Source organism: Triturus cristatus, chromosome 3_1 (genome assembly GCF_964204655.1).
Source record: "Triturus cristatus chromosome 3_1, aTriCri1.1, whole genome shotgun sequence".
Classification (NCBI taxonomy): domain Eukaryota; kingdom Metazoa; phylum Chordata; class Amphibia; order Caudata; family Salamandridae; genus Triturus; species Triturus cristatus.
Genome location: NC_140583.1, coordinates 583021768 through 583047159, shown reverse-complemented (window position 1 = coordinate 583047159; position 25392 = coordinate 583021768). Strand labels below are relative to the sequence as shown.

The 25392-nt window shown below is 43.1% G+C and overlaps 1 protein-coding gene across 3 annotated transcripts in view; it reads right to left on the bottom strand.

Annotated features, from left to right (window-relative positions):
- Window positions 1–25392, bottom strand: part of MCTP2 (multiple C2 and transmembrane domain containing 2) — a 765697-nt gene that overhangs the window by 33867 nt on the left and 706438 nt on the right. The window lies entirely within an intron of this gene.

Genomic DNA, 25392 nt, shown 5'->3' with positions numbered 1-25392 from the left:
TAGATCTGCTTAGGGGGTCCCAGAAGGACCCCCTGTGGCCCCCCTTTTTAAAAAAAAAAAAAAGCGGCGAAATGTGTGCGCGCATCATATCGCGTTGGATGCACGGATGCTCTCGCGGTGGGTGCGCGGATCCACGGCAACGTTTTTTGAAAAACGACAAGAAATCATTGGTTGTATAACAACTTTCTACACTGAAAGGTAGGGTGTATATTTTTGTTTTTTAAAGGTATGATTGTTATTGGTTAACAAAAACAGATTGTAAGGAACATTATATATGATAAGCTGATATGTTGAAAAGTCAAGCACACTTCCTGTCTTCTGTAGGAACATTGTGTGCTGAACTTGTGACCTGTGATCTCAGTGCAGTGTTCCATGACCTATTTCTATGGTAACAGGCAGAAGGTAGATTAGGGGAAGGGTTGAAATGTATTTCTGTTGGAAAGGGTTGAAATGTTTAACCAATGAAAGGGAAACTTTTCCATTCTTTGCTTTTGCTGAGAGGTGCACAGTGCAGAGATTCTGTAAAAGAAAATATGGTGAGTGATTGATATACTCCTTAATCTACAAAAGAACTTGAAAGATGAGTTATTTAATTGTGAGGGGATGTATGTAGACTATTTTGATTTTAATCAGACTAATGTATTTTTCCTGCTAAAGTGTAGGGAGTACTTTTTTTCTCTACAATGTGTCTGCATGTAGAAACCATTCTGTGATAGGCATTTGTGTTTTTCATTTGTTTGTAGACAGATAACTGTGCAGTTTTTATATTTTGGTAGAATTAGAAACCAGTCATTGTTTATGAATTTGTGAAATGAGTTATGTTATGTTTCTATACTAAAATGTAGTACTACTTCTAGATGAAGAAATGTGTTTTGATATAGTGCAAGGGATAGTGTTGTTTGTCTAGAATCACACAGTGAGTCTGTGTGCATTTGGGAACCACTGTGAGAGAAGCATTTGGTAATATCATGTATTTGCTGACAGATAACTGTTTTAAAATCAGTCAGGTTGCATTAGAAGACAGTTATGGCTTATGCTTTCATTAAATGAGTGAGGCATTGACAGTAAATTGCAGTCGTGAAATATGTAGATTGTGTGCAGTTCCCTTACCACTTGCACTGTAGTGAATGAGTTTTGGTAAGCTCATAGGGATAGTGGTGCTTGTCTAGAATCACACTGAGTTAGTGTGTATTTGGGATCAGTGTGAGAGAATCATTTGGTAACATCATGTATTTGCTGACAGATAACTGTTTTAAAATCTGGCATGTTGTGAAGTTTTAGTAGCATTAGAATCCAGTCTTTGCTTATATGTTGATTAAATGAGTCATGCTTTGACACTGATGTGCTGTACTTAAATATGTAGATTGTGTGCAGTACCATTAACTCTTCCAGACTAGTGAATGAGTTTTGGTAAACTCCTAGGATAGTGTTGCTTGTCTAAAATCACACTGTGAGTCTGTGTGCATTTGGGTAAGGATTGTGAGAGAAGCATTTGGTAACATCGTGTATTTGCTGACAGATAACTGTTTTAAAACCTGTCATGTTGTCAAGTTTTAGTAGCATTAGAAGCCAGTCTTTGCTTATGTGTTGATTAAATGAGTCAGGCATTGACACTAAAGTGCAGTTGTGAAATATGTAGATTGTGTGCAGTTCCCTTATCACTTCCAGTGTAGTGAATGAGTTTTGGTAAACTCCTAGGTATACTGGTGCTTGTCTAGAATCACACTGTGAGTCTGTGTGCATTTGGGAACCACTGTGAGAGAAGCGTTTGGTAACATAGTGTATTTGGTGAGAGAAAACAGTTTTAAAACCTGTCATATTGTCAAGTTTTAGTAGCATCAGAAGCCAGTCTTTGCTTATGTGTTGATTAAATGAGTCAGGCATTGACACTAAAGAGCAGTCGTGAAATATGTAGATTGTGTGCAGTTCCCTTATCACTTCCAGTGTAGTGAATTAGTTTTGGTAAACTCCTAGGGATACTGGTGCTTGTCTAGAATGACACTGTGAGTCTTTGCGCATTTGGGAACCACTGTGAAAGAAGCGTTTGGTAACATTGTGTATTTGCTGACAGAAAACTGTTTTAAAACTTGTCATGTTGTCAAGTTTTAGTAGCATTAGAAGCCAGTCATTGCTTATGCGTTGATTAAATGAGTCAGGCATTGACACTAAAGTGCAGTAGTGAAATATGTAGATTGTGTGCAGTTCCCTTACCACTTCCACTGTAGTGAATGAGTTTTGGTAAGCTGCTAGGGATAGTGTTGTTTGTCTAGAATCACACTGTGAGTCTGTGTGTATTTGGGAACCACTGTGAGAGAAGTGTGTGGTAACATCGTGTACTTGCTGACAAATAAGTGTTGTAAAACATGTCATGTTGTCAAGTTTTAGTAGCCTTAGAAGACAGTTATGGCTTATGCTTTCATTATATGAGTCAGGCATTGACAGTAAATTGCAGTAGTGAAATATGTAGATTGTGTGCAGTTCCCTTACCACTTGCACTGTAGTGAATGAGTTTTGGTAAACTCATAGGGATAGTGGTGCTTGTCTAGAATCACACTGTGAGTTAGTGTGTATTTGCGATCACTGTGAGAGAAGCATTTGGTAACATCATGTATTTGCTGACAGATAACTGTTTTAAAACCTGTCATTTTGTGAAGTTTTAGTAGGATTAGAATCCAGTCTTTGCTTATGCGTTGATTAAATGAGTCATGCTTTGACACTGATGTGGTGTACTTAAATATGTAGATTGTGTGCAGTACCATTAACTCTTCCAGAGTAGTGAATGAGTTTTGGTAAACTCCTAGGATAGTGTTGCTTGTCTAAAATCACACTGTGAGTCTGTGTGCATTTGGGTAAGGATTGTGAGAGAAGCATTTGGTAACATCGTGTATTTGCTGACATATACCTGTTTTAAAACCGGTCATGTTGTGAAGTTTTAGTAGCATTAGAAGCCAGTCTTTGCTTATGCTTTGATTAAATGAGTCAGGCTTTGACACAAAAGTGCAGTCCTGAAATATGAAGATTGTGTGCAGTTCGCTTACCACTTCCACAGTAGTGAATGATTTTTGGTAAACTCCTAGGTATAGTGGTTGTTGTCTAGAATTACACTGTGAGTCTTTGTGCATTTGAGAACCACTGTGAGAGAAGCATTTGGTAACATCGTGTATTTGCTGACAGATAACTAATTTAAAACCTCTCATGATGTCAAGTTTTAGTAGCATTAGAAGCTAGTCTTTGCTTATGCATTGAAATGAGTCAGGGTTTGACACTAAGGTGCAGTACCATGTACTATTCTGTTCAATGTGGCAGAACTGAAAATTTAAAAGTTTTACCTAAGCACTGTCCTAGAAGTAGTCTGATTATTTAGTCAGTTTCTAAGTACCAAATAGATTGCTTCAAATAAAAGTGTTCTGACATACTATACACTTGTCTTTTACACCTTCAATTCCCTAGTCAGTATCCATACACTTCCATGAAACATCCTGTCACTTCCTTTGCAGTCCTCTAGAGACCCGTTCAACAGCATGTACTAATCCATTGACTGTGCCAAAACTCAAACACTTATAAATTCACCTAGACACTCTCTTTCCAGTACTCTAATGATTCAGTCCCTAGTTAGTATTCCTACTCTTCTAGCAAACACACTGTGAGTCACCCAGTGTGTCTCCTTATAGTACTGTAATCATTTAGTCAGTTAGCATGTAGTCTTTTAGTGAGGTAGGCTTTAGGGCATGAACTGCTTCAAAGTAGTATGCACTATGCATGTAGTGTTTTAATGATCGTCACACTTGTGGTTCAGGGCTATAGTTTCATAGTCAGTTTTTATATAAAATGTGTTTGTACAGTAATGGAATAGTATACATTTGAAAGTTATTAATATACATTTATTTGTGATTCTTTTTTCTCATCTGTTTGCACACTTCTCGTGCAAGATTGTTTGGATGAAGGGTCCTTAGGTGTTTCATCATACTTGCTGTGCCGCACAAGTATTTTTTGTTAGGATCTCCTCGTAACAGAACTCTTTGGCAAATCTTGCGAGTGACGAAGGTGGCATTGGTCTTTGTTTGCTCCTTGGAAAAAGTAAAAAATTTCCTCACCACTGAAGAAAAACGTTGTTGGTGTGGTGCCTTCTGCAAAACATTTTCTTCAGATTCGGTAAATATTTTAAAGCGGCAACATTTACAGTTTTTGTAAGTTAAACTTATAAAATGTTGTTAGCTGTATGCATTTTATATATCTGTGATTTGTTTCTTGTGGTATTTTGTTGAGAATACCATGTTGTTTTTTTTTTAAACAATCTTTCTTATTTTCCAGGTCTGTCGTCGACATCCATTGTCCCCACAGTAGTGTTCCGCCTTGTTGTTTTTTATTATTGTTGTTACATTTTGATTATTAGTTTATTGTTCATATATATGTTACTAAAAAAATAAAGTTTGAAAACAGTTTTCCGTTTATATATTTATTATTATAAAAAATAAAGTTTGGAAAAAAATTAATAACGTTTTTGGTTGTTCTCTTAACTGCTGGGTGACTCTTTCTTGTTCTTATTACTGTTATTTGATGGAGTCCACCATGGTGTTAAATTTTGGGGGACTTATCGCTGGAATACTGGTGATATCTGCAGTTTGCACCAACTTCTGAATAGTGTGTTAGATTTATCTCAACTTTACTTCCGTTAAAGTGCTGATAATGAAATGGAGAGTAGCCGTTCCCGTGCAAAAAGACACGAGGTGCACCTTTCCGATTTATTCTAAATACTAAAATCCTGTATTGAATTGCACTGAGGTATTGGCTGCACTTACAGTGTACACACAAAATCTATTAAGAAATCTCATTGTATTTATATTGATTGGGAATAGTGTGTCAGGTGCTGGATCTTGATGAGATACACTGCTCAGTTCGTATACTGTTCTGCACACGAAAAAAATCACATCACAACTTTCACACCAATTGCAATGCGAAACAAATTCAGACGATAAGACACGTTAGCACCAGGGATTTTACACCTGCTTTCTGCTGGTGTTAAGCAGGACAACTACCTGCACCATGAAAGGGAACCCAGCCAAGAGCCACACCAGAACACCCACAAGTACCATAGAGTCAATGAGCATGATACAGGGATACCCATGAGGGCCAGAAGACTCATCTCAACAACTCCAGGACCGCCAATGCCCCCAAACCCACATCTTAGTAAGTGTGTCTCTGTGGTCATTGTCTTAGCATGATAGGCACGAGCCCTGCAACATCACAGTGTGCTGTCACCTCAGCGTTGGCAGTGATCCTGGATGTGTAGCTACGCACGCATCCTCGTGCATGCACAACTGGCGTGTGCTGGTCTGGGGTTCACAGGTCAGTGCAGGGGTGTGCCTATCCGGCAAGGGGAACGGGGTGTCTCGGACATGTCCATGTACAGGAAGTGCGGTAAGTGTGTCCCTGTGTTCTGGTGTGGCCTGCTACAAGAGCCGCAGCAGTTGATGTTGTAAACTGGCATGCACCACCTCCAAACGGCACTGTGATGTTGTAGTTGGAATGTAGCAGGACATGCGCAAATAGGCATTACAATGGTGTGCCGTCCGAGTGCACGAGATACAACAGCGCACCGTACAAAAGTGTGGGGGCTCGTGGGAGGGAGGTGCAGCCGTTTGGCAACATAACACACAGTGAACTCGACCATGTGCCACATGCTGGGCATCTCATCCATGATGACCACGGTCGCAGAAATCCCACACCAACGAACGGCCTTTGTACACATCCTGTATGAATGCAGCGTGGTTTTCACTTCTATGCTTGTTCAGTGGTGTGATGTTGGCGGGTTGTGTGACTTGTGCTGCTTGTTGGTGTGTTTCATTTTGGCCATTGTTAGTCTATATGTGTGTTGTACTTAATTGTGCATGTGTGCCATTCTGCCCATCTTCCCCCCTCCCCCACTCCCTGCTTCTTCCTCTTCCTAGTGCTGTTGTGTCTATAATTTTGTTGCTGCACACATAAATACATGTAAAGAATAAATTAGAATAGTTCCTTGATTCTTTTAGGTTTCAAAACTTCTCTATTGGTTTCTTTTTAATTTTCCATATGAACCGATTTTTTAATATTCAACAACACATAGAAGTCAGAAGTGCAACGTATTCTATCAACACACTTTCTAGAACATTCTACAACACGTGCAGGTTAAAAGTTCATAAATTTTTTAAAACTTAACGATATTTTTTTGTAACATTTTCTTGAATATTTAACGACACGTGCAGGTTAAAAGTTGACGATTGTTTTAAGTTCGAACAGTGCCTTCCAAATGCAAGTAGCAGGTGTGATTGATCTGAGCAAATTTTATACTTTGACATGTACTCCACGTTGAAACTGCTTTTTCTTAACCAATCACAAAGATGCTTTTCCACAAAACTAATGTGCACCCTACTTTTAAAAAAGAATCCTTTTCATGATATCTTCAGAGATAAGTTATAGATAGGAATTAGCATCTAAAAAACCTTTGAAATTCACTGAAAAAACCATAGGTTTCATGCACATTATAGTTAGGAATTGGCATTTAAAAAACCTTTGAAATTCACTGAAAAAACCAAAGGTTTCAGGGGCGTTATAGTTAGGAATTGGCATTTAAAAAACCTTAGAAATTCACTGAAAAAACCATAGGTTTCAGGGGCGTTATAGTTAGCTGGACATTTCCCTCGTACAAAACCCTAGAAATTCCCCTGTTATAATTAGTTCAGCTAACTATAACTCGCGCCCCCGCAATGCACTGCTGATGATGTCACATATTACATCACTCATGACATGGTCAGTGACATCACTGATGACATCTCAAATGACATCACTGATGACATCACTGATGACATCATCCATGTGATAAATTAGTGCATCTTCTCACACCCTAATATAACCTTTGATACACCGACTCAAAATTTCAGACGGCCATTTTGAAAATCATAGATACTCCAATACCAATAACTACATACCCACTCATTAACTCTTAGGTCTACATACACCTCCACTCACTCACCTGTACAGTCACTCATACTTACAGTCACTCCGTACAAGACTATCATATGCATTTATACACCTATATAGACACTCACACACCGCCAATTATCCATTGAGGTACTGACACACCTAGTCAGTCGTGCAAGTAATTAAACACAGTCCAATTTACTCACCTATACAGTTGAACACACTCAAGTTCACTTACTCATAAAAATAGTACCACATTCTTACGCTCTAATAGAATCATTGATACAAGCACACACTCATCCATACAGCCACTCTCACAATCACACACTCTCACATATACCCACTTATATACTCTTACACGCATATATACTGCCTTTCACATATGTAGTTAGTCACACATGTACCACTGAGATATACATTCAATCCCGAACACACCCATACATACACTCACCCTACCATACAGTCCATCACAGATGCACTCTTAAAACCATGCACCCATAGAATCACCCACCCACACATCTATGCATAGAGTCACACACACCCTACCCACACAAACACTCAGGCACCCATACAGATACTCAGACAACCAATCAATAACCCATATAGACACTAATATAGCAATTCACAAAACCATGCAGCCACATATACACCAACACACAGACACATACAGACATTCACACAGTTTAGTCACTAGTCTGCAGTAAGATACATTTAATGACTCACTTATAGAGTCAGTTACGCACCTAGAAAATCATCCATTCACACACTTGTACACCCATTCATTCTTCAACAGACCTTCCCCTATATGTATTAAACATATTAAAACTGTACAGAAACACATACTCACTGGATGATGTCATCAGTGATGTAACTGACCATGTCATGAGTGATGTAACATGTGACGTCATCAGCAGTGCATTGCGGGGACGCGAGTTATATTTAGCTGAACTAACTATAACAGGGGAATTTCTAGGGTTTTGTACGAGGGAAATGTCCAGCTAACTATAACGCCCCTGAAACCTATGGTTTTTTCAGTGAATATATATATATATATATATTACCTACTGGCGGTCGCCAGTAGGTAGTTATAGTTAGGACCACGTTTCCATAGGAAATCCGCAACATTCTATTTTGAATAACTTTGGCGCCGGTTGACGAATCCTCGCAAATTTTTCAAAATAGGTGGGGCGCTACGCTCCGCTCCTACCCTGAAAGTCTCGGGGGGATTCGTCAAGCGGGGGCTGAGATAAAAGGGGGGTCCCAAAACGCGTTTTTCCCATGCATTTTTCCATAGGACCTTTAGACACAGCTACAGCCCGAACGGCTGAACAGAATTACTTGATATTTGGCAGAGAGGTAGTCCTCAGGTCAAGGAAGTGCCTTTTGTAGGTTTGGTGTAAATATGTTCAGTAGATTCTGAGAAAATAGCCTTTAAATCAATATATATATCTGAGCCAGCTTACGGTGCGCTTACCGTACGCGTACGGTGGCGTGCGCGAGCGCGATTCTGATTGGCCTTTAGATCTTAGTAAACATTCGAATCGGTCGAAACCAGGAAGCGGCGGCCGCCATTTTCTCTCTCGCACTCTGACAGGGGGTTGAAAAACAAAGTGCAAATCATGTAAAGGGGCTGTTTACACAGCTCCCAAGCACCTAGCCATGTCGACGGAGTCCCCAACGATCCCCCAAGTGAAAAAAGGCAATTTTAATTTTTTCGAAAATTTCGCCGATTACGCTTACCGTACGCGTACGGTAAGAAATAATAATTAAAAAAAAATATATCCACATTCTCCCCAACCCGTGTGCAAACGGTGCCCGAAGGGCACCTTTTGTGCATGGCTCATCAGAGATGAACAAAACATATATTTTACCTGTCACAACGATGCTCATCATATGACCTCCATGTGCGCACGGTGCGCGAAGCGCATCGTGCGTTCATGGCCCATCTAGCGTAACGTGGGCACGCGGTGCGCGAAGCGCACCGCGTGCTCACTGTGCGCGCACGGTGCGCGAAGCGCACCGTGCGCGCACGGAACGAACTGCGTTAAGTGGGCGCGCACGCCACAAATGGCGTAAAGTAACTTAGCATTTAAAAAACCGTACAAATTCACTGAAAAAACCATAGGTTTCACACACGTTATAGTTAGGAATTAGCATTTAAAAAACCTTGCAAATTCACTGAAAAAACCATAGGTTTCACACATGTTATAGTTAGCTGGACATTTTACTGATAAAAAACCAATGAAATTCCCCCGTTATAGTTACTGTAGGCAACTATAACTCACGCGACCGTAATCCTCTGCTGATGACATATGTGTCTTTATGAAAAAAAAATATTTGTATATATATGTATAGCTAAAATTTAATGGAAGAAGACATGGGCAAATAAGTGTCTAAATACAGTATTAGCATCAGCAGAGGATTACGGTCGCGTGAGTTATAGTTGCCTACAGTAACTATAACGGGGGAATTTCATTGGTTTTTGATCAGTAAAATGTCCAGCTAACTATAACATGTGTGAAACCTATGGTTTTTCAGTGAATATATATATATATATATATATATATATATATATATATATATATATATATATATATATAGTATGCCGTCAAGCAATAAGTTAAAACTCTATATTCAAGGAAGTAGTGCTTTGTAAACGTGTATAAATGCCCAGGTCACTGCCTAATAGGTGTCAAGGACAGGAACTCTGTGTGCAAACGCGGTGTTAACAGCCATAGTACTGGTGGAATGGGCTCTCAGAATTACTGAAGCTTGTTTTTTGGCCAATGCGTAGCATATCTTAATGCAGAGGATTATCTACCTCGACAGAGCCGCTTTCTGCATAGACTTTTCATTCTGCGCCCCAGAGAACCCCACAATAAACTGGTCAACCAGCCAATGGTCCATGGTACAATCGATGTAGAAGCTTAAAGCTCTTTTGGGATCAGTTCCATGGATCATCTTCTCTTTTGAGGGGTAAGGCGACACAAGTAATGCCAGGAGAGTCATAGAATGCACAACGTGGTAAGGAGTCACAACTCACACCCTTGTCATGCACTGCTTATAACCGCACATATTATATCACTCATGACATATTCTATCACATCAATACGAAATCTGAAATGACATCACTGATGACAATACTGTTCATTGTAAACTGTAACTGGTGAATTTCAGTGTTTTTATTATTTAAAATGTTAAGTTTTTACTGACATTTTCACTTAACAATAACTTCAATTCAATTTAAAAAACAAAAATATATATGTATAGGTTAAAGAGACGTCATAGCTCGGTGGCATCAGTTTAACAGCCAGGTCTTGAGCTCCCTTTTGAATTTCTGGAGAGAGGGTGAGGCCTGGAGGTTAAGGGGGAGGCTGTCCTAGGACTTTGCAGTGAGGTAGGAGAAGGAAGATCCTCCACTGGTGCTTCAGCAGATGCAGGGTTGTGGGCAAGGGAGAGGTAGGCGGAGCACAGGAGTCTGGAGGAAACTCAGGCAGTGGTTTATATATACTGGCTCTGCATCTCTTGTGGCTGAGGATCCAGTGGAGATTTATTCAGGTGAGGGGTGGTGTGGGAATGGCTGGGATGGGTGAGGATGAGTCTGTGGCAATTCCTGCATAGACGGGGGTTGCCATAGTCCATGATGCTGGGGATGAGGGCTTGAGTGACTGTGTGTCTGGTGGAGACTGTGAGCCATTTGATCATTCTGGGTATGCACAGAATGAGGAAGCATGCGGAGGAGAAAACGTTGATCTGGTTCACAGGGAGAATATGATGGTCAATATGATGCCAAGGTTCTGGGCATGGTCCTTGGTGGTGGGACAGAGTCCCATTCCAGCAGGCCACCAGGACTCATTCCACAAGGTGTTGTTGTTTCCGATGATCAGTACTTCTGTCTTGTCTGTGCTGAGCTTGAGGCAGTTGTTTTCCATCCAGTCAGCAACATTGGTCATGCACAGGTGGAATTTGACCATTGTGGTGGATGGGTCTTCGGATAGAGAGAGGATGAACTGGGTGTTGTTTGTGTAGGAGATGAAATGCAGTCCATGATTTCTGATGATGTTGGCCAGCAGCTTATGTAAGTGTTGAACAGAGTAGAGCTGAGGGTTGAACCTTGAGGGACGCCACAGATGATGTTCTTGGGCTCCAATGTGAATGGTGTAAGGCAGATTCTCTGTGTCCTTTTGGTGAAGAAGGATGCAATAGATTTGAGGGTGTCCTCTTAGATTCCGATCTGATGTAGTCAGGGTGTGTTGGGACACAGTGTTGAAGGCAGCTGGGTGGTCAAGGAGGGTCAGGTCAGCCTCTTCCCCTAGGACTAGGAGGGTTATGATGTCATCAGTGGCTGCAATCAGGATGGTTTTGGTGCTCTGGTGCATGCAGAATCTGGATTAGGATGGGTCCAGAAGATAGTTGTTCTCGAGGTATTCCATGAGTTGGTGGTTGATGACCTTTTTGAGGACTTTGGCAGGAAAGGGGAGCAGAGACATGGATCGGTACTTCTTGAGACTGCTGAGGTTGGCGGACGGTTTCTAAAGGAGGGGTTTGACTTCAGCGTGATTCCACTCGTCTGGCAAATTAGACGAGGATGGCTGTGACCTTGTTCCTGATGGCCCTGTTGCTGAAGTGTCCTAAAGTAACTAGAACTTGCCTATCACCACGCATAGTAGTGTCATCAATGCTGAAATGAGTCCGTAGGGTTTTATCAATGCAGTCATTGAATATTTCATGAGTGATGTAATATGCGAAGGTAGAAGCAGTGCACAACGAGGGCATGAGTTCTAGTTACCCGAGATAACTATAACTGGTGAATTTTTGTGGTTTTGTTCAATTAAAACAGTATGTTTTAACTGACATTTTCACCTAACTATAATGCCCCTTTAATCTTTATTTTTTTTCCAGTGAATTTCCGAGTTTTTTTTATTATGAAGTAAGATATAATAACAATTCCTAACTATAACGTCACTTTAGCCATTGTTTTTTTCAGTGAATTTCCTTTTTTTTTTAACGTAAAGTAAGTTGTTTATTACCGTGTGTGGAGTGAGGTAGGTCGACAAAGGCCATGTGCAGTGTGAGGTTGGGCACAGGGTCTGGCCTGCAGCCAGGCCCTGCATTCAACCCCCATTAAAAAAAAGTATTTGGGGCTTCCGTGGATCCACTGCGATATCCAAAATGACACCTCTGGGAATTTGCTACAGATAAAACACGAATCCCAAGAGATGTTACATTGGGCATCACTGTGGATCTGCATGTTTTTCAAAGTTTGACCCCTCTGGGACTCCTCCAAAAGGACCAGCGGGTAGGGTGGCCATACCCTGCCCCCTTCTGTCTTATTTTTTTTTAGATTTTTAGGACTTGGGGACAGAGTCCCAGAGTACCAAGATGGCGGCCACAACTTTTCCTTTTTTTAAACACATTTTCACTTCACTTCAAATGGCTTTATTTCGACAGAAAAACAGGTCATAAAAAGCAATACAAATACACAAACAGTTTTTAAAACAATAAAAGGAGCCAATTCGTAACAAGAATGCATTCAATTCACAAAACGAAGGCGCCAATAAATTACGTAAAAAGAGTATATATTTAAAACCAGAATTAAACAAGGTTCAAAAGCCTATTTGATCTAATCGACCATGCCCAGCTTAGAAACTTCGCCAGGCCGCAGGCATATAGGGGCCGCGAGTCCGTTTTCAAAATTCGCAAGGCCTGCCTATGGTGTCTGGTGCCTAACTCTCTACAGAGAAGTTTCAACCACCTGCGACATGGAGCTTCATAAGCGGGGCATTCGAAGAAAAAATGAGGAACGGTCTCTATCTTTGACAAACAATACGGGCACACAGAAGTAGTCTGGGCTGGGACCCTCCACCTAGCAGTCAGTTCACCCACTGGAAGTAAACCAACTCTAAATTTAAAATACAATGCCCTATCTCTAGGTTTTGTTATAATATCGAGATAGGGCTCGCAGAAGGGGATCTCCTTCGCTAGTAAAAATTCAGCAGTAGACCTACACAGCTTGGAATTGGTGTTTCGCCCGTCTATCACCCAACCCCAGTACAATTTCTTCAAAACAGATTTGGGGGGAGCAGTTCTAGTCTGCCAAGCTTCTTCTAGACCCAAATCTGTCATTAAACTCTTTACTTCCCTCAGCCAACTAATTTTAGACCAGCCAGGCAACGATAAGATCTCTTTTAAACTGTCTGCATAGCTGGCCAATTCGGGGACTCTCCAAATACGGGCCCAAAGAAGGAGAGGACGCAACCTTGCCAAGTCACTAATGGGACAACTGCCCATATCAAGCAATAGTGGGAGGGTTGGGGTGCTATAAGGAAGCCCCATTAGGTCCTTAAGAAATTTATTTTCAGAACACGACAGCTGATCCACCTTTTGCACACCCCAAAGTTCCGCCCCGTAGAGCGCCGCACTCACGCCTCTTGCCCTATATATGTCAAGTACCGGGGCGATTGGCTTGAGGGAGGAGGCCCGATGTTCTTTAAGTAAAGCCCCCGCCACCCTCTTGTGGTTCAGTAACATCTTGTGGAGGTGGCCATTCCATCTCATGGTATCACAGATGCGAATTCCTAAATAATCAAATTCTTTGACCCTTTCTAGGGGAACTGAGTTTAGAGTCGGTGGCCTACCAAGCTTCTTTGGGGGATTCAAGACCAAATACTTAGTCTTGTCAGTATTCATTTCCAATCCCCGCAAGTCACAGAAAGACTGGAAATTGGTTAAGAGGTTCTGTAAGCCTACCGGGGTCTTCGAGATCAGTAGGGTATCGTCTGCAAACAGAAGGGTGGGTACCCTCCTGCCTGCCAACGAAGGGGCATCCGAAGGGGTCTGCAGGAGGAAATCCACCACACCATTAGCATACAATGAGAACAGAGTGGGGGCTAATACACATCCCTGACGGACGCCTCTGTTAACAGGTATTCGTGAAGTCTTTTGGCCCTGATTTCCCCACCTAATCTGCACGTAATTTCCTGTATGCAGCTTAATTAACAAGGACAGTAAATATGGGGGCAAGCCCAACCCAGATAGCACCCTCCAGAGATGGTTACGGGGAACCAGGTCAAAAGCAGTCCGCAGATCTATAAATGCCAAATACAGACTGCCTTTGCCCAGAACAACCACTTTCCAAAAAAGCATCAACAACCGGAAAGTTTGCTCAATAGTCCCAGTACCTGTTCTAAAACCTGCCTGAAAATCAGACAGAATACCCTTCTCCTCTGCCCATTGTAAGACCCTCCCCAGAACCACCTTTCCTGCCACCTTCTGTGAGGAGTCTAGAAGGCTTATGGGGCGATAATTAGCAGGGTCCTCCCGACACCCTTTCTTAAAGATCGGGACAACCTCAGCGCCCCTCCAGGATTCTGGGAAAACTGCATCAGAAAAGCTAGCATTTAGTAATGAGGCGATAAGTTTCCCCCATGCTACCGGGTTAACGCGAAGCAGATCCCCAGGTAGGCCATCCGGCCCCGCAGCTTTATTAGGAACAAGACGCTTAATTACGTCCACCACTTCTTTGGCCGTAAACGTAAATTCTAGGCTCAGCTCCTGAGGATCTAGTAGGGGGGCATTAGTGGGAATTTCCCCATTATCTATTACTACATTATATATGTGGGAAACGTGGAGGAACCACGAGGCCTCAGGAGTATTACATGTTATGAGCGAGTCCACAGGTTTGTCTCTAGCTCTAATCAATTCCCAGAAGCCCTTCGAATCTCTAGCAGAGCTTGCCAGTTTCAGATCGCACCAAAACTGGTTCTCCCAGTCTGACTTAGCCCTGGAAATGATACCTCTGTAACTTTTCCTAGCGGTACGAATCAGACCACCATCCTTAAGTTTGACTGCATTAATTAACTCCCTTTTGGCATTACGACAAGCAGGCGAATGCCAGACAGGATTGCCCTTTGGGCGACAACTTTTGATAACCCTAGAGCTTGCATTACAAACTGAAAAAAGATCACCCAGAGCTTTAGTGGTTTGGACGAACAGTGTGGAAATCTCGTGGGCACTAATTGTGACAAGGTCCAAATTAGACAAGACGTTTGCCATAATTGATCTTGCTTCCTGCATCTTGTCCTCATTGTCAGCAATATTCCTCCATCTTAGCCGCCTCCCACAATTGGAAGGATATACTTCACGAGATGACTTCCAATCATGAGGAGTTCGATCAATAGGCCAAACGGACAACAAAGGGGAAAGGGACAAAGACAGGGGGTTGTGGTCACTGTCAGTAGAAGGAAGGACCACCATATCCATCAAATGGCTCCAGAGTTTAAAATTCAACAGGATATAATCAATTCTAGAGGAATGGCCAACCCTTTTGAATGTGTGTGCCCCACCGGAGTCTGACTTGGTCCTGCCGTTTACAGCCCTTATACCATGTTCCAAAGAGAGAGCATTAAGATCAATGGCACTTTGGGTCCATCTCTTATCGGAGGTACTGAGAGGTGGGGGATGCCTCGCCTAGCATCATCCTCCTGGATACCCAATATATCTTCTACAGCTAGGGGTTCAAAAGTACAGTTAAAATCCCCAGCAAGTAAAACAAACGAGTCAGCACCACTGTTGCAGGGATTCTGCTTATGCACAGAACTATGCGCAGGAGACCAGGACCTCAGAGAATTGTGGTGTACCAGACACTCCCCTCCGAACCAAGAACCCCTTATCTGACTAGCTTAGTATCCTATTCGTTAGCCTAGATCTAGCTAGGCGGTCCCAATGTATAGACAAACCAGAACAAGCGACTTAGATATTTCTCAGGAGTGGTGGGAATCCGAAATACCTGTTCGTATCTATTTGTTAGTCCACAGCAGAATAATACAGACACGGTAAAGTTTAAAGAGTTTATTTTATAAACCTTGCGTCCTAAGATGCAGTAGTTTGGCTAACACTAGCAGACTAACGGTACAGATCAGAACCATAAGCATTGTTACAATACCATACAAAATGAAAGGAGCAATCATACTAATAATGACAGTGGTATACAGCCACACTCCTTTCTCTAGAATCTAATACATTATTATTAGACTATTAGAAGGTCTCTTAGGTTAACAGGGGGGACCCCATACCGTATAGATCAGCTTAGTAGAATCACATCAAAGGATCAGCTAGCTCTCTCATGCATCAGCTCTTTTGTTCGAATGTGTACCAACCCAAACTGTTCTGCAATATTAAAGACGCTTGTCCTTCAGATATTGGCAGCCGCATGTATGATATGTCTAAAAAGTGGTACGATCAATCTAATCAAAACACTCTGTACCTGCTAGTGACCCAGACTCATTCTTCACATGATGTACAGACCAAGGGCACATTTCACTGTTAAGAATGTGAAACAACAGTTTGTTATCCTGTAAGGCAAAGTCGAGTCAGCATTTCTAAAATGAATAACACAACACAACAGTGTCGTGTGCAGCGCAGCAGAAACGACAAGCTGGCTTGCTAACAATTATCTTGGTTATGCTAACTTAGTGTTGTAAATAGAGCGTGGCTTAATCCATCCTACACCCCCCCATGATCGGAGCACGAACCAATAGGGATACACTTATCAAGAACGCAGAGTTCAAGTGATATAGAACGGAACCAAGGGCATGAACTAAAAGTCCATATAAGGTAAGTGTAAAGTCCGAGAAATAATTTAAAAAATAGTTAAAAACATTTCGATGAAAAATTAACAGCCCTGGATGCACCCTGGAGTGACAATCTCAATCCGTCAATCCATAAAGGTATATGCACCGTAAGTCGCAACAGCTTCCAAGAGGAAATCATTTGAGCGGTCCGCAAAAGTATCTGCCATCCAATTTAGCAAGGGAAAGGAACACACGTGTTCCTCTATTATCGGAGCATCCAGCACCACAATAGGACAACTGTCAGCATCCTCCATATAACTCCTTTTAAGGAATTCAATAGCCGCCTCTCCGATATCCCAGTCACCAAGGACTCCTTGTGCAGCACCCAAAGCCATAAACCCGACACCAGAACAATCAAAATCATGAGCCACTAAGGGACACATTAGTTCATCAAAATCTGGGTCAGGTGACGCCAAGTTTGACAGGCACAAGTCCAGAGCCCACTGGAAGGGACAATCTAGGCAATGAAAGACAGGCTGCACACAAGTAAAAAAGGGAAACCGGAAAGACAATCCATACTTGACGCCTAAGACCGCCAGAGGGAAAGTGCCGTAATAATCAAGCATCCGGCTACGAAGATGGAGCAGGTGAAGCATGCTGTCTTGCAACTCCTGGTGTGCAGCCATATCGAAGTGCGCAAATCAACAAGAGGATCCCAGCCACCAAAGCGAGGAGCAAGGGGAACCTTGCGAAGAAACTCAAAAAAATAGAATGTAAAAATGCGGGGATCACACCAAAAACGTCTGGAAAGATGTCACGAGGCCCGAGCCCACAATTTTAAAAAAATGAACAAGGCCAGTCGTAGACGAGGCATTAAAGATAGTTTGAATCAAGGTTCCAAAATGGAGGGGGAGGTCAGTATTTAAAAGAGCTTGTACCTCAGTGCGTGTGTTCGCCACATTAAGAAGAAATGTTTCACGGGACGAAGTCAACGCAACTTCCTTCTTAGACAAAAGAGCCCTTATTCTGCTCATCCTATTGAACTCTGCGTTCAAGGTTGAAATCGCTGGCCAGATGGATATATCGAGTCGGCCTTGCAGGGGTGGGAAAAGGACGTTATTACAGCAAACCACCTTTTGCGAAACAGTGACTATGTAAGGAATACCCACTAGCATCCCACAGCAAGCTTCACTATTTAAAAGCAAATAACTACCGTTGGCAAGCAGACGTTATAACTGGCATTGGAATCCCCTTTAGGACACAAGCCAAATTAGGAGCGTGTATATTGCAAGCGCTATGTAATTGTACATGTCTACAAACCACAGAATGATCAGGAGCTGAAGTGCATTCTTCACCTTTTAAGTAAACCTCCTTGCCATCCCTTACGCATCTGTAAGTGAACGGAAGTGAACGGAAGTGACCAAACTTCGTGCAGGAACGCATCACCAAGTTGTTCATATCTACCAATGGCATAATGCTTCATGCACAAACTAAATTTAAACAGACTAAAAGGTAAAGTGACCAATCCGTTTATAAGCCACACGGCTGAATTCAACTCAGCAACAGAAAAAGGTAAAGGTTCTAATTTTTCAATGTGCAGCAATGCGTAAGTTGCATCTTTCATGGACATGAACTGCTGTTTTGCTGTCAAATTAAAAGGAAGGAACAACGATGAAATATTCATGTAATCCCAAGGGACTTTCCCTGCCTTTAACGTTTGCAATGTCCATGCAAACTGCATAATTGAACGCAACTGATTTTGGCCATGATACAACACAGATACATCATCTTGCACAAAGTCTACGACAGAAGAAACAATATTATCTAGTGTATAAATTCTATATGACAAAGTATTAATACTATTATCTATCACAGCCAATACTTTTTCCATATTGGCCTGGTCAATAGCACGTAATCTTGAAGCAGCTTCAATTTGCGACAATTTCCAAATTTCATTGTAAATAGCATAAACCCATCGTTTGGACCTGCCATTTGCAGGACCCTTAATAAAATCATTCAAATCTATTTTGTCATTTAATCGTGATAATTGTAGCTTAACTGAAGCTAACGTGGAATGTTGCAGCCACAACTGACATAACTTACCTACAGAGTAGGTAGTCACAGTGTGTGAAGATGTAAAACGAGGGTCAACCCTAAGTTGTATATACCCTCGAGCCAAATCCAGAAACCGACGTTGACAGGAATCTGAGCTTGTTTGCCAAACCAACCAACCCTCAGGATTCGATGTTGAAATATTGAATGTGCCGTTGGAAACAAGGGATTGCAACATAGTAAGGGACAGATCTGAGTGATTCTCCCAACCAGGGTAAGCACCCAGATCCGGTATCGAGGGGGAATTCAATTTTTTAGATATAGCCAATCCAAAATAGGTGGTCTGAAAAATAGACGAATTCAAAAATAATATATGGTTTGGGATAAGACAGGCACGATGCAAAGCTTCTGTTCCTTGTACCTGCCAAGGTTTAGTTCCCCAAACCGATTTAAGATCGATAGTAGCTTTCCATACGTCATAACCTCCAATAGCCAATTCATCCATAAAGGATTTGGAATATAATAATTTTGTGTGTGTCAATCTGACCTTAGAAGTGGGTTCTACTGCCACCTTAAAATAAAAAGAATCAGGGTTTGACACACTAAAATCCGAAAAGTATGTGAATTTTTTCAATAAAGTGGCAGAGCTGCCAGGCATAGGGACAGGACAATGTTCCCATTGAGTGAAATTAACAAAATTTCGAAAAGTATTTGCTCTGTGTCAGAAATGTGTGCCATAATGTTGAAAACAAAACTGCTCATCGTAGTTCGCAGTATTTAAATACAGATATTCAGTATCAAATGCAGCATAATATTCCAAATCAGAAAACAGTGCTTTATTGCTTGTACATCCCAATCATCTGAGCGGATGTTTTGTTTAACTACATCACCCATAGAAACATGAAAAACAGTTGGCACATTAATAACTTTGGTGGGACCATGAATTTGAAAGTTCACTGCATCCCAAGCAATCCCATCACGTACAGGCCAGGCGGTGATGTTCACAAACGTCTGGTCTCTTTTCATGATGTGTGATGAGGAATGAGGGGCCAAAGTTCCATCAATTAATTGAATTGTAGAACGTTCATTCAGGTAGTGTCCATTGATAAGTCTAAAAAAGACTACCACAAAGCCAATTGTCATGAATAAAAAAATACAAATCAGCACCAGCCAGATGTGCAACCAAAAAATGTCTCTTGAACCAGGCAAAAAATATAGAAATTTTGGAAGGGGCAGTGGAAGTCAATGATTCAGTTTCAAAGGAAGAATGGGACTGGGTAAGTGTTGTTGTATGTAATAGGGGCAAAGGGACTTCTGCAGGATAAGCATACTCAGGATCATCAGGCAAACCACCATCAGTAGGTGGCACAGGCGGTTCAGCAACTGTAAGCATCTCAATGGAAACCTCAGGCACGATGATAGAGGGTGGCATCACAACAGAGTTTCTCAGCACCGAAGGGCAGGAAACCGAAGGTGTCATACTATGGAGAATCGGCCACCCTGTGTAGCTTGACATTCTCAATTGAAATGTACCTGTTACCCTTGTGACCAGGAAGTGGGGGTAAAACAACTGTATGTGTACCCAATACTCCAAGCACCGGGACTGGTGCACGATAAGAGGGGCCAAACTCCTTCTTGTTCTCCACCTTCTCACGGACCAGGTCACCAACTCGAGGTAGCCAGCTGACTACCGGAATCAGGAGCGCTTCTTCGGATGTAGAGGGCACGTGTTCCTTTGCTAGAGTGTCTCTTGCTTCTTGTAGATTCTGCAATACAGCACAGTGGTCATCTAGGTCAAAAGGCGCGGCAGCCGCTGCCATGTCTAGACCATCAAGGTCTGGAACAAACATTCTCACTCCAAACAGCATCATGTAAGGGGTCCTCCCACCCAGAGACCTTCTAGGGAGGTTATTAAGTGCACGTTGGACGTCCTACAAGTGGGCAAGCCAGTTCCGGCCTGTACCTACTACCTTGGCTGTCAACGATTGCTTTAGGTCACGGTTCATTCGTTCCACAACACTATTGCCCTCAGGCCGGTATGGAGACGAAAATTTGACTTGGACACCCAAACTTCTCATTGCTTCTTTGTATGCCTTAGAGGCGAACGCCGGGCCCTGATCAGAGTGAAGGGTACCACATGCAAAACTCCCTATAAAGACACGCAATACTTTGATGACAGTCCTGGCATCAGCACTCCTTTGTGGCCACACCCACAGAAAACGTGTGCACGAATCCACTGCAACCAAGATGTACTTGTACGCAGTATCAGAGGTAAAAGGACCACAGTGATCTAAATAAACACACGCAAGTGGTTGATTAGATATATGCAGCTGCGTTGGAGGTGGGCGCGCAACAGAAGAAGGTTTAGTTTGCTGGCAAATGTCACAACGAAGTACATAAGCCCACGCTTGTTTATACAAACCGTACCACCAGTAACGTTGCTGCAAAAGAGACACAGTTGCTGACACTCCAGCATGCGCAGACGCAACACTTTCGTGGGCAGCCGTTATCAAATTTGGTCTGCTGTCCGCGTTGGGAATCAATCTATCACCAACGTCGTTAATCCTCACTAACGGGACGTTATCAGGACTTAAGTGATAATGGTATCGAGAAGGGAAACCTCTAGGGAAGTTTGTCCCTGTCTCAGAAGCAGCAATAGCTGCCAAGATGTCAGCCTCAATCTTAGATTTTGATCTTGTAACTGCTGCTACTAAATATGTCGCCATTGCGGTTTTAGCTGCCTCGTCAGCCAAACTGTTACCGACAGCATGGACACCAACTCGTTGGTGACCAAGAGTGTGAATTACATTCACAAGTGGCAGACTCCCTTTAAGTTCTGCCACCCGAGCCCAAAGCGTTTTATGCTTCACTGTGCCACCTTTGGAATCACGAAAACCTTTCATAATCCAAAAAAGCAAATTGTCGTTGTAAGATTGAACACAATAGTAAGAATCACTCACTATAAGAGTAGTGACCCTGTGATCAGCAAACTCAAGTGCAAGCACTAGAGCATGAAGCTCCGCCAACTGCGCGGTACAATCACCCAATGACTGCGTGTGCACTGCATCAGATTGGAACTCTCCATTTACGAAAGTACCGACTACAATTGCGCAAGCCGCTGAATAAGCGTGCCTTGATCCAGTTGCGGGTTGCGCCGACCCGTCAGTGTATATGACACAATGGTATTCCTCGATAGGGCGCAATGACAGAGGAGCAGGATGAACAAATTCATACTCCAAACTCTCCTGAGTCTGCAACGCCGCGTCAAAGATGTATTCGACGTCAGGCGAAGCTAAGGAGGTCGCCCATTGTATCCATCTTGGATGCAAAGCCTTAGAATTCGGTACACTAGCTTTAGTGACTGCTTCGAGAGCAGGAAATGGTGTTGCCACTAGCATGCGCATCTGAACTGCTGTCAAGACTTTTTCAACAGTGGAAAATCGCAGCTCAGCCGAAGTGTACAGATGAGATTTGTAAGCAATGGGGACTGTGTCGCCCTCATTGAACGTTAAGTACGTGAAACCTTCCGTGCCTGGAACAATTCTAATGACCAGGTTGGTGTGGTTATCACGAGTTTTTAAATATTTAGCAGTAAGAAGATCAGTCTGCAAAGAATACAATGCAGATGAATGCTCTGGCAGCCAGCAAGATCTGGTAAAAGTTGGTTGTACCAAGGCATAAAGCGTCTTGATACGCTGGGCAGAATCAGGAATGTAGGAACGACCGAAATTCAGAAAGCCCAGTAATGATTGTAGTTTTTTCAGTGTCGTAGGGATACGAAGGCGTGTGCATTTCTCAAGGAAGTGCGGTGCCAAGCCTCGACCCTCATTATTGAGTTCGTACCCCAAGAACAACACTGTGAACTCAGCAATGTGGGACTTCTTAAAGTTAAACTTGTAACCGAAGTCTGCAAACATAGTCACTATGTTATCCACACGAGCAAGGTGTGGAAGCAACTCGTCATCAGTCAGATAGATGTCATCAACATACGAATATGCCTCCGGGTCTACCATCTCCAAGAGAGAGACCACGCGAGCGGAAAAAACCCCAGGGCTGTTCTTATAGCCCATCGGGAGCCTCTTGAACAATTTTTGTTTTCCACCCGAGGTAAATGCCGTCCACTCATAACTATGAGGGTCCAGGTTATGGCAATAAAAGCCATTTGATAAGTCGAGCATGGTTTTGAAACGTTTTCTCACAAGACTATCGACGAGAGCCGAACTATGAGTATTTTGTACCGCACACGTCCGGCAATGCGAGTTTAAATGCCGGTAATCCAAAACTAGGCGGTACGACCCGTCAGGCTTCGTCACAGTGAATACAGGATTATTCATGGGTGACACACATGTCTCAATCACTCCTTGATACTCCAATTGTTCAAGGATGGACGCGACGTGAGATCTTGCCTCGCGACACATGGGGTATTGGGGTTGAGGCTGGGGATCGGACCGCAATGGAATCTCATGATTGGGAGAACATTTATCCCAGCCAACCGGATTACGATATAACGCAGGTGCAAGCTCCTGTGCCCACTCCCCGGCTAACCTATTAGACTCATCCGTGGGCACTGCGTGCCCAAAGGAAGGAAGAATGACTTCCTCTCCCCTTGGAGCGTCCAAAATGAAAGCCGGAGGCCAATCTTTCTCCGCCAAAAGAATATCATAGGTGGTCGTAAGATTGTCCCAAAAAACCACTTTAATTTTGTGTTGTATGTCACCCTCAATATTAAGGACTATGTCAAATAATCTTTCTGGGGGAGCTACGCGAGTATCAGCAGTTTCAACTGTCACATAAATGTCAGTTGCTGTCGCCTCCAGAAATGGACGCAACGCTTGCCGCACTACTGTAACTTCCGCCACGCTGTCTAGCAGCGTTAGTGCCCATGTCAGGTTCCGAAGCGGTGTCCGTACCATCTGAGGCATATCTCGCTGAGATTGCAGCAACTTTCTTTTTCTGAAACGGTGGACGTTGTCTGGCAGTGTCTTCCTGCTTGCCTTTACCGTCAGTCTGGCGGGGCTGGTCACGACCTTGAGTTCCCCGTCCTCTCCCACGCTCTCCACCACCAGTATGAGAAGCCGATGTTTCCTGTGAAGAACGAGGAGAGCGTTGTTCAGAAACCTGAAACCTATCAGGTGACTTAATACGAGTACGATCGCGCAAATCATAAGTGCGTTCACTATACGACTGTACGGGTGAGGCAGAACGAGAAACCTGTTTCTGTTGCTGTTTTTCTTGTTTTTTGGCTCGCCAACTTTGTTTAGGAAAGTTGGGCTTTTCGTCCTTTGTAGACAAATTCACCTTAGTTTGCTGTACTACATCAGGAATTTTGATGGTGGGTTTCACGCCTAAGGCACTATGTCCAACCATCCTGTAGGCTTTTGCAATAATTTTTGCAAACTCCTTGGGTCTATCGGCTACATCCAAAAGTTCCAGCATATTACCAACTTGGAACTGCATGGCATCTCCTTTGAGGTTGCCCATTACCATGGAACAAACCACATTGAAACTGTCGACAAGCCTCAATCCTAACTCAATAGCTGCCTCCGCACCATGATTGTCTTGGACTTTCTTGATGACGGAGGGTAGTACAGACATAGACGGAGTGCCGTAGCACTTCGAATAGGTTGCAGCAAAGACTTTACCCCAATTGTCACAATCAACAATATCAGGGACCAGGTCCTTCGGCAAAGTAATGGTGAGTATCCTGTGTTTATCCACAGGCGTAGTGTTTGGAAACACGGCTTCCAATTGATCAAATTTTTCTGCAAGCCAGTAAGGAAATTCATCCTTACTGAGGGGGCGCTTGCCGACAACCGCATTAACCATAACAGGGCTTATCACCACCGCGTGATGGTGATCAGCCCCGTGTCCAGCAACCGCAGGTGCTCCCACCTGTACTGTGTGTGACACGTACTGCACTAAAGCCCTATGGACCGTAATCGGGGCCGTGTGTAGCGTTCGTAAATCACCCACTCCCACCGTCAGGTAGCGTGGGTGCGGTGTATATCCGGCCAGTACCGGCCAAGTGGCCCCTGCAATGGACAACGGGCCCATTCTCGCCGGTACGACCTCATGGGGGAGGGCGCCATTAAACCAAATTGTATGCTGCCAAGCAGAAATAGGTATTTCTAGCGTCCTATATGGGGCATAAGCCGCAGGCACAGGCGTGGCTGTATATATTTGTGGAACAAATTATCGTCCGTATCCACCTCCTCAAAGGTCACCCAAGAGTAAAACAACTCATAAGGGTAGGTGGCATCAGCACTGACCACAAAGACCACGGCCATCCCGTCATCAGGTACCCCATAAGCCCTCAAATGAGTGCGCAGAGGAACCTTACTATGAGCGGGAATATTAACCGCCATAAGGACACACTAAAGAGCAACAACGATATCTACAGTAGCACTTGGGCTCAAAAGTTGTAACCTTTTTAATTATCAAGCTTGAATGAACCTTTAGTCAAAACCTAGGCAGGTTAAACCTTCACTCCTGATATCCGGAAACAAGAGTGAGGGTGGTTGTGGACTAACACAAGTACTACTAAAGCGTCTCAGATCATAAGACCAAACGTTAGGTGCGCCATGTTGCAGGGATTCTGCTTATGCACAGAACTATGCGCAGGAGACCAGGACCTCAGAGAATTGTGGTGTACCAGAAACTCCCCTCAGAACCAAGAACCCCTTATCCAACTAGCTTAGTATCCCATTCGTTAGCCTAGATCTAGCAAGGCGGTCCCAATGTATAGACAAACCAGAACAAGCGACTTAGATATTTCTCAGGAGTGGTGGGAATCCGAAATACCTGTTCGTAT